General features: G+C 39.8%; 1 long non-coding RNA gene across 3 annotated transcripts; it reads right to left on the bottom strand.

The window, feature by feature from the left end:
• Nucleotides 1-3,984: 3,984 nt before the first annotated feature.
• LOC126382734 (uncharacterized) lies at nt 3,985-10,580 on the bottom strand. 3 transcript variants are annotated; one of them, XR_007569084.1, is made up of 4 exons: nt 10,335-10,579; nt 7,941-9,764; nt 7,529-7,728; nt 3,986-4,751 (listed from the first exon to the last, which is right to left on the bottom strand). It is a non-coding gene; the product is annotated as an uncharacterized LOC126382734 (long non-coding RNA). The 3 variants fall into 3 exon arrangements; XR_007569083.1 differs by having other exon boundaries at nt 3,985-4,751; nt 7,529-9,764; nt 10,335-10,580; XR_007569085.1 differs by having other exon boundaries at nt 3,985-4,751; nt 7,534-9,764; nt 10,335-10,580.
• Nucleotides 10,581-16,559: the final 5,979 nt, after the last annotated feature.

The raw sequence follows: 16,559 nt of genomic DNA, 5'->3' as shown, positions 1-16,559 counted from the left end.
TTGCATCATATTTGTCATATTATTGCAGTGCTTAATCTCACTGCAGGCTTTAACATCTGATAGCACCTTTCTCAAAGGGATGAATTAGCACCGTAAATGAGTTGGAAAGTTCTTTCTTTTTAATCATAAATATTTTATGTGTGATTTTAAAAAAAAAAAAAAGAACGGAAAGGACGAGTTTTCTTAATAGAGAGAAGAATGAAAATTAAACTCAACTAAAAGTAGGTCTTCAGTAATTAAAAGACTCACTGAATTCATTTCCATCCTCACTGGTGCCAAGTACATCCAGCGGACTAATTGAATGAATTTCATATGACTGGATGGAAAATAAAGAATTCTAATTATCAGCCTGTTTTGGAAAACTGCAACTGATATTTTTTTATATTTGTTATTTTTTTCTCTGATTTGAAATGGGCCATTCCCCCCGTACTACCATCCATGTCACTCCTTACTCCCTCTGTGGGCCTGGTGAGGGTGTAGACAGACACTAATCCTCCAAAACAAACAATTGCGAGGTAGTTTTCATAGAAGGCTTTGAGGTTTTTTACTTAAAACCTCTGTCAGTTCCTTGTGTTTTCCGAGGCCCCTGTCTCTCCCAATCCCCTCTGGCATTTTAGGAAACATCAGTATGCTGAAAACTGCTGCTTGTTGCTGATGGAAACTTGGTTGTGAAGAGTGGCAGGAGTGAAACTTATCGTAAATGTGCTGTAAAACCAAAACAAAGGGCTAAAATAAATGCCATTTAAGATTAACAATACTGATAATTAAATGTTAAATATTCACACATGAGATTTCTCGTGTGTCTGCAGTGAATAAAATTGTAATCTGTTGCTGAAATGAGTGTCATTTCCACACAGGTGCCAGTTTTAACTTAGCAGCAACAACCATAGTGGAAGTAAGTTGCCTTTAGACAACAAGGTGCTGCATGGTGGTTTCATTAGCTCAGCAACACTCTTTGTCTTATTGCACCTGATGGAGCCACAGACTGTATAAAAAAACATGGCCATAACTACTGTGACGCCACCTATTGGTTTGGCATTTTGGATGTCGTCATCTTGAAATTTTGGAGCCAGAAGTGACCATATTTGGAGGAGAGGGTGGGGATAACCCTAACATTAGCTGTTAGCTTAGTTAGCATGGTGCTTCTGCAGCTGTGGTTATGGTGTGGAGATGATACTAACAATAATGCTTATTTTTATTGGCGTAAAACAGGATTTAAACCATTCAAAGAAAATGCACTCTCTGAGCAATCCTAAATCTGAAAAATTTTAGTACAACCAAATAGGCAACCAAAACATTACAATTAACTTTCATGAACTGAAAACACACTGAAAAAACAACAGCCATGACTACGCCTTTATTCTTTGAATCTACGCTTATGGCATTGTTACGTTACCTAACCAACAGTGTTTGGCAAGTTACTCTCAAAATGTAACATATTACTAGTTACCTTTCTTTAAAAGTGATAAGTTACAATATAATATTACTCTTTAAGTAGAGTATTAAGTTACTTATTACGTTACTTTATTGCATTACTTTTTTACTCATGAATAGAAACACACTGGACATGATAACACACACGATCACCGGCACCCTTCTATAAAGGAGCATATAATAAATGATGTGACAACACACAGCAACCCTCAGGGGATGTTTTTTCTCTGGTGGTGCACTGGTGGAAGCAGAGCGGTGCGGATCAGTGTTGATGATGACATGAAAAATTAAAACAATGTCCACTGTAAATGTAATAATATTACCCCAAATCCTGTTTGTAACGCGTTATATTACTTCAATGGACCCACGTGTCACCCACAGCTGCATACCCTTAGTTATGCACAACTTTAAACCTTAATATTAGTTAAAGGGCCAGTGTGTAAAATGGGTTGAAAACCGTTGAAAACAGTGACATCAGCGGTCAAATTCTAGATTGCAGGGCTCATTTGCTCACTCGGGTAAGTGACGGTGGCCTCGTAGAGACAAAAAGCCTTGCGCAGACATGAGTTTTTCAGGAGTAGGTCTATCTAGCGACGAGGTAAATGTTTATTTAGGAATCTAAACCATGTTACGATATTGTAATGAATCCCTCACGAACAGGAGACCAGAGTAGCGTTCGGGAAAAAGGCCAGTTTATTTGAGCACTCCAAAAACTCTGGTAACACTCCAGGGGGTAAAAGACTCCGTCCCAAACTCTGACTCTTCTGGCGTAACACACACACTTAATACACACATACTCATTTACAATACCAAGCGGGCACCCCCTCCCCTCTCTGCTCCACCAATCTCCAGCCCGCACACTGACTGACAGCGTAGCCTGTAAACAGAGCTCAGCTGTTTATTTAGCCTAGCAATATCTCCGGACTATAGTAGCTGCAATGGACGACTTTGAACGCGATTTTGAAGAGTTTCTTGTAGCGGACACAGACCCAGAGCCATACCTGTTTGAGCCGGAGCATACAGATGAGGAACTCCATGTGTTTGATGCTGAGCGGGCGAGAAGAGAGGCTGAATGCACAGAATGGGATTCGGTGCTACTGCTACCATCGTTGGGGAGATATATCATCAGGAGGAAAAGCGCCGCAGAGAGTGCATCACAAGGAGTGAAGTTGCGTCTTCTTTTCCTCGCAGATGACGGTTCGGGTTCATTCTCTCCTGTTGCGTGGTAAGTGTGGTCCATTCGCAAACTTTATAACTAAAAAAACCTTTCACTATTCTCTATCGACGAACTACTAACACTCTCTGCTGTTTCCTCCTCCTTCTTCCTTCCTTCCGCTGTCTTCGTTGGTTTATTTATACACTCTCTGGCTGGCTGGATTGTGCGCTCGGTCTGCCGTACATACATGGCAGCGCAAGATGGCGACCTCTCTAAATCAAGGCCCTTGCTATATATATATATATAAAAGAATAATTATAAGGCTACAAAAACCATTTTATTTTATAGCGATTATACACTTATATAAACATATAAATGGGTAGAATATTCAGATTCAGATTCAGATTTGACAATAAACCATGCCAAATATTGCACACTGGCCCTTTAAGCTGGTGAGTTGTATAAAAGTTTACCCCCCGCACAGTCGTCATTAATGTTAAAATTAGCTATAGAGACCAAAAATGTTTTCTGCACCAGGCTGTAAACATGTTTATTCCTGCTGTAAAGTCAGGCATTTCATATTAGTGTCTATGGGCACTGACTCACTTTTGGGGCCAGCCTCAAGTGGCCATTAGAGGAACTGCAGTTTTGGCACATATGCATGGATTTCATTTTTCAGCCTCAGAGATTGCTGCTGGGACAGAGCAGAACATATTACTCAGCTCTTAGCAAAGTAACTGGAAACATGTGTGCAGGGCCTTTAATTGACAGTTTAAAGTTACATTCACAATATTACCCCAGAAACCCCCTCCAAGTGGGAGTTGCAGAGAAAAGTGCGTGATCCCCCGCTGGCTTCCCACCTGTGAACGGTGATATTTATTGTGTCTGTGCTGTGTTTTTCCTGCATGCTACAGCAACATCCAGAAATTCGGGCCAAGAGGCACATTAGGAGTACATAATTGAATTCAACTCGAAGGCTCCAAAGCAGTAATTCCAAAAATACAAAGAAATACATTTTAAATCCACAACCACAAATCCACAGCTCACTATCGTGAGAGCGGTAAAGTCAGCATGTGTTTGGAACATAGATATAATTTCTGGCTTTCCAAGTCTTATGATCAGAACCATGTGTCCGCCACGTGGAGGGTTCGCTGTATTTGGTTTAAGCTCAAAGAGAAACATTTGAATGGCTTTTGGAGGACAAAAGATGAGGGATGAGATCATACTGAGCAACGCTACATCTTAAAATGTGTAAGAAATGATGGAAACTACACATGAATATGAATATGCCAATATCTGTGATGCTGTTAGTTAGATTTATTGCACAATTTGCATTGAAAGCAAAGTAAAATTAAAAGTGAAACAAAAAATCAACAATGAATCTGAAAAATTAATGGCAGGGATTTTTAATTTAACATAGATCATGTATAGAAAACTTCATTCAGTTCACTTCAATTCAAAACACTTTATTCATCCCTCAATTCAAGACAATAGAGCATGAAAACACATAGACAATTTATTTACTCACTTAAAAAATCAGTATAACAATACAATTATGACAAAAGTATTTGAAAGACACACAAGAATTAATAGCAACGATATCAAACACAGGTCAAAGAAAATCCCTATAAAACAAAATCCAAACTTCCAATAGAGCACGAACATTTAAACCATGCTTTTATGATCCTCTAAATCTTTCCAGGGGAACATTAGATTTTGGCATATTTCATTTCTACTTTTATCGTGTTTTTGAGAATGTTTTGTTTGGATTGTGTAAGATTTGAATCAAACTTTGTTTCAAAACCAAAGCAGTGAACATTTAAACACATACAGATACCTCTGTGGCTCCGAAGGGAACTCATACTGATGTGTTTTTGAAACTTTAAGGACATCATTTCCTGTATATCTTGACAGCATGTGACTCCAGAGATCCTCATTGGCCTACCTTGAACATGTTTCTTGAGGTAGGGTGTGGCGATACTCAGAAAAGCAGAGGTGAAGGGTCCCAAATTCAATTGGCTTCCTCTTCCCTTCAGAGGGGAGGAGGAGGCTGGGAGCCAGAGGAGCAGTGATGCCTGGCAGTGTCTCTGTGTTTAAATCACTTATGTCCACGTCTTGGCCGTGCTGTGCTGGACTCCCGCCAGGAATCCAAAACCTGCATCTGCCAGAGTGAGAGAGAAGTTGGAAATATTCATGATGTGATACGAGGAGAGGGAAGCTCACAAAATGTTTTATCTTGCAGTTGAAAGTCAAGCAAGTGAAGATTTGTGTAAATGTTGGAATCTGAAAGTGGAACAGAGAGGCCTTGAGTTTGTTGTTGCTGAGTTGAAGGTCTGATCATTAGAGCTTCACACAGAGAGTGAAGCACTGCTGCTTTTGTTTTCACGTTGATGCTTATTAGTAAAAGTTTTGAGACTGCATTCGAGTATCTCCTTCATGGTTTAATATTGTGGTGTATTTTATCACATTGTCTGTTAACAGGATAGTTTGGATCTTTTAAAGTGAAGTTGTATGAGGCACTTATCCAGGGGCGAAAATCCCATTTCATAGTTGGGGGGGACAATAAACAGTAAAATTTTAGAGAATAATTCCAGGGGGGGACAAGGAAAAAAAGTTGTAGCCTGTCTTTTATACAGCATCTTTTACCGCAATTTGACGCTTCAATCTTCTCTCCATCTCTCCAACAGGCAGAGTGAATGTCTATACTTATGAGAAATGGCTTAACAACTAAACATTTCCTGCAATTAAACTGGTAAACTGGTTTATAAACAGTGTGCTGTGAGATCTGCCGCTGTGCACCTCACAACCGCGTGTAATAGTTGCGCGTAATGACCGCTCCTTGACGGTTAAACTGCACGTCTTTCATGTTTGTCTCACTGACAGGTGGAGAGCCTTAAACTGCACGTCTTTCATGTTTGTCTCACTGACAGGTGGAGAGCCTACAGACAGGTACCCATTAGATACGAGCCGCTCCGCCACTGACTGCTCTTGTCCTGTCCTCCCTCTTCTTTCTCTCCTGTCCTCTCTATCACTAAACTCTGAGCTTAATCATTAGCTTTTAGCTTAGCAGCACTCGTAATTGAGTAGGCTTTTGAACAATGCAGGAGAAATGTTGCAGACAGTTTATATTATCAGCCTGGGCCTGGGGCTTGTTGTAACAGTAAATGGGATGTGTTGTAACTTGTGTAAGTTAAACTGTGTCTATGTGAGTGAACATCTTACCCCGCAATGCGCGACGTGGGCAGCCGGGTCCAGCCACACGTTGCTACTGCTGCCAAGCAGCCCCACCCGTTGGAAAGAGTGTGGGATATACCACTACTAGGAATGGGAGGGGGACTAAATCTTTTAAGATTTAAATAGCACATTATTGCGCGACTATAATGAGCACTGCTTACATTGTGCTTTCAATAAATACTACTGCACTGTTCAAAAATTATTAATTGTGTCTCAAATTATTCTAGGGGGGGACAGCTTTACTGAAGGGGGAGTCATGTCCCCCCTGTCCCCCCCGGGATTTCCGCCCCTGCACTTATCCATAGTCAGTGTATTACATACAGTCGATGGCGGTCAGCAGACCCCCAGTTTGGAGAAGCAGCCAATACAGACGCTAAGCAATGTACTGCTGTGGACAGGGGCAGCAGCAAAACATATATTAGCCACCGTAAACATTTCACGTGTATGTGGGTAACCTGATTCTTGCTTCAGTACATGCAGTAGTGCATATTTTAACTAATAAACGCTGATTTTGGAGGGCTTTTAAGAATTTTATTGCCAGGCTGTAGAATATCTTCTTATCACTAGTTTTTGGACGTTATATATTTGCTTCTTGTGTTCTGTTCCCTGGCTCAGATATTAGTTCCACAAATTTTTAAGGTGTGTATTTATCAAGTGTTTTACTCTCTGGTTTTAGCGTAACTTAATCCTCCTTGATTTTAAGTTATTTTATCCTCTGTTCTATTGTTAGTAGACGTGTTTTAAGATAACTGATTTCCTCAGCTTTAGCTAAAGCAGCTCTGACTATTTAAAAATAAATAAATAAATTGTCTTTGCTACTCTGCTCCAGTCTCTGCTACAGTCACTACACACTGCTCTCCCTTGTTGAACCTATGGTTATTAAGTCTACTTTTTAGAGTCCCTGAGCCTAGGTGGCGATGTCAGGCAACTATAACACCCTTTATCGCCTACATGTGCGCTATATTGAGAGTATTTTCATCACTTTATTCTTCTGTCTTTTATTTATTCATTTATTTACTTGTTTAATTGACAAGGACAAATGTGTAAGACATTGTATCATATGTAAAATACAAAGAAGATGCAATGCATACAGGTTTCTGGCCATGGCTAATGTGCAACCCCTGTCCCTGGTTAGGCTTTTGGAGTTAAGTGTAAGATTACTGAGCACTGAGTAATACAATACAATAATACAGCAAAACATATACAGCAAAAAATGAGTAAAGACTAAGTCAAAGAGGAGACCACAAGAAGACCAAAGGGAGAAAACCATTAACCATCACTAGGTAATTTAAGTTTGAGGTCTGTGTGTGTTTGTGTTTATGTGTTTATGTGTTCATGTCTACACATGTACGTCCGTGCATTGTGCTTATGTGCGATCAAAGATTGTGGCCTGCACCATCAGTGTTCACAGGCTTGCTTCAGTTTCAGCCATTGCTTTACATGTGTGTTAAAAACCTTGAGTTAGGTCAGTTTTTTTAAATTCTGGATGGTAATGCAGCTCATAGTTGTGTATCTCTTACTGAAAAGGATGATTGGCCACTCGTTGTGCTGCATTTTGCTGCTCTACAGCTAGTGTTTGTTTACCAGTTGACAGAGTATCTGGCGCAAGGTTGTTCACACACTTAAAAATTTGTTTTATAAATGAAAAATTTACAAAACTGCCAAAACTTGGCGGCACAGTGGTGCAGTGGTTAGCATTGTCACCTCACAGCAAGAGGGTTCCTGATTCGAACCCAGGGTGGTGGAGTCCTTCTGTGTGGAGTTTGCACGTCCTCGCTGTGTCAGCGTGGGTTTTCTCCGAGTACTCCAGCTTCCTCCCACATGTGTCAGCCCTGTGATAGTCTGGTGACCTGTCCAGGGTGTACCCGCCCCTCACCCAATGTCAGCTGGGATAGGCTCCATCCCTCCATGACCCCCAACAGGATAAAGAGTCACAAAAAATGAATGTCAAAACTTATTATATTGTATTTCTGTAGAATTAGGCAATGGAGATATCCAGCAGGTTTCCAATCCATCACTTTCAGTGCCTGTTTATTTAGATTTTGCATGTCTAACTTAAGCTGACAATCTAAAATTACGCCTAAACATGTAATTTCAAACTCAAAATGTAACTCACCTCATTTCTCTCTTTCTCATCAATCTTTATTCTTACAACCTGTCCTGACTCGGAAGCCGCTAACAGCTTCAGCTCTCCATCTGTGCACTTGTCAAAGCCACCAGACTCCACTGACAAAAACAGTAACTTCTGCTAGCTGAACACGGGAGCTGCTGCTTCACTCAGGTAGTTTGTTTGCCGCAGCCACACAACAAAACAAACAAAAGCTGACTGAGGCAGTTGTAGACCAGCAGCTCCTGTTTTCAGCTATGTTAAATGATTGTTTTTCTCAATGGAGTCTGGCTTTGAGGAGAGTGGTATAACAGCATTGTTTCACCAGAGACTGCTGTCTGACAGCTCGGTAAAGCAGTGAAAATATTGGAAATGTAGCATACACTTAAACTGACATTGATTATTTTAAGTGGGACTATTTTTCAGATGGCTAAAAAATGTTTCGTTGCTGACCCCTCCACAGCAGTACTCCAGCCTGCTTCTCCAAACTGGGGCAGTGCCGACCGCCATCTATTGTATGTAATTCACTCATTATGGATAAGTACCCCATACAAGCCCACTTCAGAAGATCTGAACTATCCCTTTAACAACCTGATAACTGTCATTGTATAGTATCATCACACTTTATCATGCTCAGCAAAACACAGGATTAAAACTGTGGTCTAAAATAACCTCACTTCAAAAAGCTGAATTTTAATGACATGTGCATCACAAGAATGTATCACATACATATCCGTGTCCCTCTTCTCCATGCGGTGACGTTAAAAGCACTGCTCGTGTTTACTCCTGACAAATATGGAGGAGGAGGCCCTGGTTCCCATGGAGACGCTCATCTGTTTTGTACAGAAAGTGATCCAGGTGTTGGAGGAGGTCAGCGGAGTCTGAATAAGTGTTAATGAACTGCAAGTCGCACTGCTATGAGTTGCAATGAGAGTTGATTAAGTCGATGTGACACACACGCATGCATATTAATCACTTCACACACACACGCACACACACAGCTACACACAGACACACACTTGAAAGATTTAGGCTTCCTGCCATGTTGAATGAAAAATCTCTAAGTCAAGCTGATCTCATTAGTTAAGCTTCAAGGATCATCTGGGCAGGGTGCATATATCTGTGTCCCCGTGTGCACTGTGTGTGTGAATCCTCTCAATCAATTTGTGCTTTTACTCTTATGAAGTATCCAATTTAAATAAAAATGCTTAACAGTGTGAACAGGCGGCTGATCGAGACAATAAATGCACAGGCAAAGCTTTCGGCAGGAGGTCACAGTCATATCTAACAAAGTGCGGTAATACTCCTAACAAGTGAGTCAGCAGGCAGGTTGTTTTCTTTCCGTCTACTGAATCCAGCTTTAGGACCCCTGAGGTGAGACCCCATAAATTACATCAGTGGGAGACAGACAGTTAGTACATTTAATATGTTACAGACATGCCGAGGGCCTCAAAGGACAGGGCAACACAGCTCAAATTAATATCATGATACTGATTGTTTTATTATTAATATACATCACAAGAAAGCAAATGTACACTTTATTACATATGAACTATTCAAACAAACAAAAAAACTGTACTCCACATTCAACCCTGTAAAACACGTGATGGTGATGAAGATATGAACTTCCCAGACTGTTTCTATGCTCCTGTGTGGGGTCCCAGCTCCTGAGTGCAGAGTGGATCAATAGATCAGGTTGTTTTGATCAGAGAGGTGTTACTGTGAAACTCATACTGGAGGATCTCTGCCCAGACCGAGGCTCAGGATGTTACTGGCGGAGTTTTAAATCAGGTGAGAGGGGACCTCTGCTGGTTGGCTACAGAAGAACCTCTACTGTAATAAACAGCGGTGGAAAAAGTGAGTGGATACTTTGCATCAGTGGGAGTACTATGAGTGAAAATCTGCATTCAAAATCCTACTAAAGGAAAAGTACAAAGTATTATCAGCAAAAGTATTTCTCACTTTGGCAAAAGGTCCCTGAGATAGTTATATTGTTATAAAATTATTGGGTTGATGTTACAAATGGGATGTAAGTAGCATTTTACTGTTGCTACTGATATGACATTACATTTGGATATTTTAGTTTGTCGTACATTTATAAGCTCTCTTCATATGATTTCTATGCTAAAATCTGAATCTGTTCAGTAACTTGTGATTAAAGCTGTCAAGTAAATGCAGCGCAATGAAAAGTGCAATGTTTCCCTCTGAGATGTGGTGGAGTAGAAGCATAAAGAAAATTTTAACTAGCTCAAAACTGTGGAGTACTTCAGTGAATAAGGTATATTCCACCACTGCTAATAAGGTTACAACAAAGTAGAGGACATGTTTAAAGGTACAGTTCACCCCCCCAAATAATACGTGAAAAAAAAAAAAAAAAAAAAAAAAACATGTTTTCCCTCTTACCTGTAGTAGATTTTATCGGTCTAGATTGTTGGTGTGAGTTGCAGAGTGTTGGAGATATCAGCCGTAGAGATGTCTGCCTTCTCTCTAATATAATGGAACTGGATGGAACTCGGCTTGTGGTGCTCAAAGCGCTAAAAAAATACATGTGAGAAACTCAACAGCACTGTCTCTTTACAGAAATCATGACCCGGTTACTCAAGATAATCCACCGACCTTGTTGTGAGCAGTTTCATGTAGGAACTATTGATTTTTTTATTGATCTTTCTACCAAAATACACCTGCCAACTATATCACTGCAAAGAAGGAAGTGTGCATCTACTGCTAGCTCACCTAGCACCTCTGAGCTAGCTAACATTACAGTTCAGCTGAGGAGGATGCCATTAATATTTATATCTCCCACTAACACAAGCCCGATCCTCTTGCCCATGAGTATATGCATGCTTCCTTCTGCGCCATGATATGGTTGGTGGGTGTAGTTCAGTAGAAGGAAAATAGTTCCTACATGAAACCACTCACAAGGAGGTCTGTGGATTATCTTGGGCAGCTGGGTCATGATTTATGGAAAGAGTGCCATCTAGTTCCATTAAATTGGAGAGAAGGCAGACATCTCCACGGCTGATATCTCCAACACTCTAGATTAATAAATAGTAGTACGTGTGAGAGGAAAAATATGTATCTTCAATTTTCTGGGTGAACTGTCCCTTTAAAATAGATTAAAGGACCTGAATCTGCAGTGTCTCTATTGGAGCTGTACTTAATCTATAAATTCCCAGCAACTTTATTTATTTGTCAATCCACACAATCAGGTATTAGTAGTTGAAATGTACCCCTTTGCGTGTCCCTCTTTTATACACACACACACACAACACACGTGCATTAAACAAGGGGGTAGCACAGGGTCAGCCATGGTACAGCACCCCTGTAGCAGTTTAGCTGTACCCTGGAGGTGAACTGGAACCACTTCAGCCGCCAGGCCACACTGCATACTTGGTCCATATGAGACTTCAGTCCCCACAGACTGAGGTACTGCAGCCCAAAAACATAAGCTTCATTGGCCGGAAATCAAACCCAGGCCTCCATTAGCAGGAGAGAAATATATCCCTGAACCACTAATGCTAGATAGCAAAACATATTTTAGTATAAATGCAGTTTTTACACATATTTTGTATAAAGACAGCTGGGTCACTGTTTTTTAGAGAATGCAGTGGGATCAGATCACTATCAGTCAATTATACAGACAAATACAGAGTATAAGAGGACAACAAGGATGTTTGCTTATTTGTCTTATATCTATTATAATCTGCAATATTTTGGGAGAGTTTTAAAGTTAGGCAGTGATCACATTTTAGTGACATTTCTTCACCTGTCAGCATGTTTATCTAATCCACTGCCAAACCCTCAAAAAGTCATTGTACCCCCTTCTATGACAGGAATATTTTATTGCTATTCACTATTTGGTAACACACCAAGCTATTTATATAAATATATAGTGAATGGATCTAAAGGAAGAGTTGCTGTAAATTTAGTCAGTGTCTTGGATTACTGCAGTGTGAGCTAAAGCCGATCTGTACCTATAGTGTTGACATTAGCTGAGACGCTTTATTAAAGGCCACAGAAATTACTGGAAGACGGAAATTATTTTAGCAGAAGCAGTTTAGTTTCCTGTTTGATTTCATACCCCCTCATTGATTTTTCTGTGATGTCTGGCAGCTGCACTCTGCTGATTGCAGCAGTTTGAGTTAGAGTCTGGTGCAGATCCAGATCCAATACTGGCCTGGAGCGGGGGGAAGCCCTCGAGTTAAGTGCTCCTCTGTTGATGCACTTCATCAGCCTAAACGGCCAGTTGTTTTACAAAGACCGTAAAAGTGTCGTTCTAAATGGGTTTTATTGCAGCGTATCCTCATATTTCATGGGTCATTTGCTGAAATGCAAATAAAATATAAAATAGCGTTGGTGCCGCCATGCAAACATGCCCTCAGTGTATTCTATATGGAGCAGCTGCGCATATGTAACTTTGGGGAATTAACTTATATACTTACATCTAACATTTAGGGATGCTTCTATATATGTGTCTGAGTATAAAGTGTGCCAGCCCAGTTGCCAGAGGATAATGTTGGCATTGTGCATTACTGCAAACCACAGATACATTACATTTATACATTTCATAAGAATCATATTGTAGCAGGGGGACGGATGTAGGCAAAATTTGATAAGTGAAGGTGAGAGCACCTGAACTGTTAAGAGGCTCATGGATCACAGGTGTGTGAGCCTCGTTCTTGATCTGTGATCACTCCTGTGCACATGCTTGCCTGGTGAGCAAAACTATGTGTTTTAAATTAAAAAAAATATATTTTTAAGGTAGTGTGGGGGTACAAATGCTCTCTGAGGTATTGGTTTTTTGCTGTAAACATTGAATTTGTTGTATTTTTCATTGCAAAAATGATTGAGTTATAAAATATGGGTCTGCCAATGATTTACTGTGTGTGAGTGTCTCTAATATAAATCAATGTTTGCCTGAGGTTAAACCAGGATAAACATTTGTTGTGTTCAACTCACAGGCAAAGTGCTGGCTGGCGTTTATTTTACATCGTATTTTATGTTATTCGTTCTAAATAGTTTGACCTGTATTCTAGTAAACGGAACATATTAATGTATAGTTTTATCTTTTCGTGCTGCAGTTGGTGTTGTCCTCCAGTCACAAGAGGAGCTGGTGCAGTTGGAGTTCACCTGTTGAGTTGTGGTGATAGAATTTAAGGTTTGCTGTGGCACTGGTAGTAGTTTGGAAAAGGGGTCTTATTTTGTGTGTAGCTTTGGTTATCCACGTATAATACTTCCAGTGCATCGGTCTTTAGACTTGTGTGCCACACTCCTGCTGCAATTGCTTCAATAATTACATTGCTGTTAGGGACCCTGAATTCAATAAAAAGCCTGTTATGGCATTTGACCCACACTGACTGTTGGCTTTGTTACTGAAGTTTCCCTGTAGTTACATGAAAGTTAAGTTGGGTGTCACAATATCAACATATTGTCAGGATGCTGAGGGTATAGTGGATGGCGTGTCACCAAGATGAGATGCTTGCTAAGCTGCAGACCACTGTCCGAGACCAACAAACCACAAAAACAGTTATCTTTAAACAACCCGTTGTTGTGTTTCCAGCTGAGATATTGTAATTAAAAATGATTGTTTTTAGAACAAGACTTTGCTGTTTCCAGCCAAGATAGTGTCACGAAAAGTAGTTGTTTTTCTACCAGGACATTGCTGTGTTTCCAGTTGGGATAGTGGCACGAAAGGTGGGTATTTTAAGCCAAAACCAGATCTTTTCCTATCCATAACCAAGTGATTTTTGTACCTAAACCTAAACCTAACCAAGCATTAACCACAGTGTTGTTGAAATGTAATGAAATGTAAAGTTCCACTGCATAATAACGTACAAATGTAAAGTTTGCAGAGACATACAATGCCAGCGTTATTTCTGGTGACTGGGCTGAGTGTGTATAAGTTCAAAGATCAAATCTGAGTACAAGCTGTAGGTCACAGTGGTTTATTGTCACTTCTGTCACTATCTCTATTAATAGCCTGAAGAATCCCAAACATTGTATTTAAAATATTCCGACTCTCTTCTTCGCTCTGACATGTAACATGCAAAATGGTTAACAAAGTAGGAGGCTAATAATTGAAAGAAAAATTATTTAAAGAACATATAGTTTGCTAATTGCAATATAAATTAATCACTCTGTCTTTCTTTGGCCTGTAGATGTGTTTGCAGTGAGTCATTTCTTTTATCCAGTATACTTGCTTTCATTTCTCATTACAGAGTTTCATGTCAGGCATTAGGAAACTGATCCAAAACTTGTCTTCTGTCGACCTCTGGTGGCCAAACATGAGCATCGTCACCGTTTGTTTCAGCTACAGAAAACTTTACAGTTATCTTATTTATCAAATCTTATATGTCATTATAATCTTTTCTAAAATTGATGAAAAAACATAAAATGGAAGGATACTGTCTATAAAGACTGAAGTCACCTTGGCTGATTTTCCTCTCCTACATAACATTGACACATATGAGCCATATGTGTATATGTTTCAGTGCTTTCCCAGATCTTGTTCTTTATGAATAGCTCATATAAATCTGTCCCATCAGTACATTCACAACTGTTCTTTCGGTGTACGTCATCATAATGAGAACTGAATCATTAGTTCCGGAGAAATAAGGGGAAGAAAATAAATCAGCATTTCCCATCGCCACATCAAAACCACAGAACCTGAACTCTGAGTGCACTTTCTCTTCTCGTATTCTGCTCCTCATTTCAGGAAGTTGGACTTGAAAAGGCCTGCTGCAAGATTGTTGGTACTTCAGTTGAAGATGAGTCTCGATGATTCATTCATTCATACTTTCTGTGTTTCTCTGTGACTTCTCAGGATGTGAAACTGGATAACATTCATCCACGTGTTAAACAGTGAATATGAGAACGTCAGTGGGATCAGCTGGGTATGCTAAACTCAAACTAATATGAAATTAATATTTTTTATTTTTTAAAAGATCCAATCCACTTTATTTATATAGCACATTTTACAAACGGAGGTTTCCAAAGTGCTGCAAGATGGTCAGCATAACAACATAAATTCTCAACACAATAATGAGTCAGTTGTTTCTGTTTTTGGTAAATAACTACTCCATTATTGTAATATTAGACAGTCACATTTGTATGTTTCCATATGCACATTACATTGCATGCATTAAAGTGCATTAAAAGGAATAGTTCCCAGGAAAAACAATATTTTTACCATGCATGAACAGCATATACATGATGCTATATAGGTCACCTTCTCCTGTTGTCTCATTTGGGAACCATGAAAATATGATTAGTATACTAACAGAAGACCATCACCAACTAAATGTCCCTGCTTCTCAAACAGACCGTTCCCATCCTGAGACATATGACACAGTCCAACTTACCTCTGATATTAATTAATTAGGCTTTGACAACTATAGTCTATAAGTCTTCAAGTCTAGACTGAATTGATCCTTAGATATTATTCATACTGTAATAAAGTCTACAAGCTAAAAGTAAAAAGTCACATCTTATAGAAATACTTTTGTTTTCCTTCTGGATCTTATTCAGCTCCTTTTTGAGCCACATATCTGCAGATATGTCAAAAAGTAGGTACATTCTTTCTGGTACACACTTTTTCCTCCAAAAATTTGACTCATGTATTGTAAAGAATGTGATATGGATGGTCATCATCCTAAAAGTCCAGAGTTTTAAGACACTGACCATCCAAACTAGTTGCTGTAGTCCGAAATCCATTTAAGTTGTACTGTTTTTTACACTTTCCATACGCAAAGCTGTAGGTTTCATTCTAACATTTGGGGGGGACATACATGAAACAGAAGTTTAAGGATGCTCCTCCAGGTAATTTTAACATCAAACAATCAACTTTCTACATTCTGGTGAATTTAAATGTGTCCCCCCAAAATCTAGGCCTAGGTCCACATTTCTGTTTAATTGTGTCTTACCTTTTTACCAGTGTTTAGACTGACTGACTACATGTCTCAGGACAATTTAGTAGCTAGGGTCTTTGATTAGTCTTAGGTGGTCTGGGCCTCTAACCCTAACCCTATTTAACATATGTATCTCTATCATGCCTTGGTTGTGCTTATATTTTAGCTGTTTGTGAGTAAACTAAAACTAAAACTGAAACTGAATGCAGCACGTAACTGTGACAAACCCTGCTTTGAGTCCAGGTGGGGACCTTCCTCCCCCCTTGCCTATCTCCCTCTTGTAATACACATGTGTACTGTCTTTGTGGTTTTTACTTTTTGGTTTAAGAAGTTCAGCATAATCTTTATTTATTGTCACACATTTAGCAATTTACACAGTAGTTAAACTGTGGCAGATTTACAGATGTTTCCCACTCCAAATGGTGCACAGCAGCCTGATGTTTGAGCAGCAGACATGCCAAATGGTGGCGCCCTCTGCTGCAGAATTACTGCACAGTATGTGGTGGAGGTGGCACAATGGAATCAACAGTGTGCTCACATTGTTGATATAACAGTAGATAAAATCATGTTATGCTGGTCAACTGGGGCCAGAGGTGGGGGCAGGAATCTGTGACTCAGATAACTTCATTCAACCCAGAGGAGTGATTCAGTTTTACAATCTACCCAGACCACACACAAACTCACAGTCAGAAACAAGCAGCAAGCAGCAGTAATATGTCAG

The sequence above is a fragment of the Epinephelus moara genome, chromosome 21 (genome assembly GCF_006386435.1).
Source record: "Epinephelus moara isolate mb chromosome 21, YSFRI_EMoa_1.0, whole genome shotgun sequence".
Classification (NCBI taxonomy): domain Eukaryota; kingdom Metazoa; phylum Chordata; class Actinopteri; order Perciformes; family Serranidae; genus Epinephelus; species Epinephelus moara.
The sequence above is the reverse complement of the archived record's forward strand: the minus strand, read 5'-3'. Positions and strand labels throughout refer to the sequence as shown.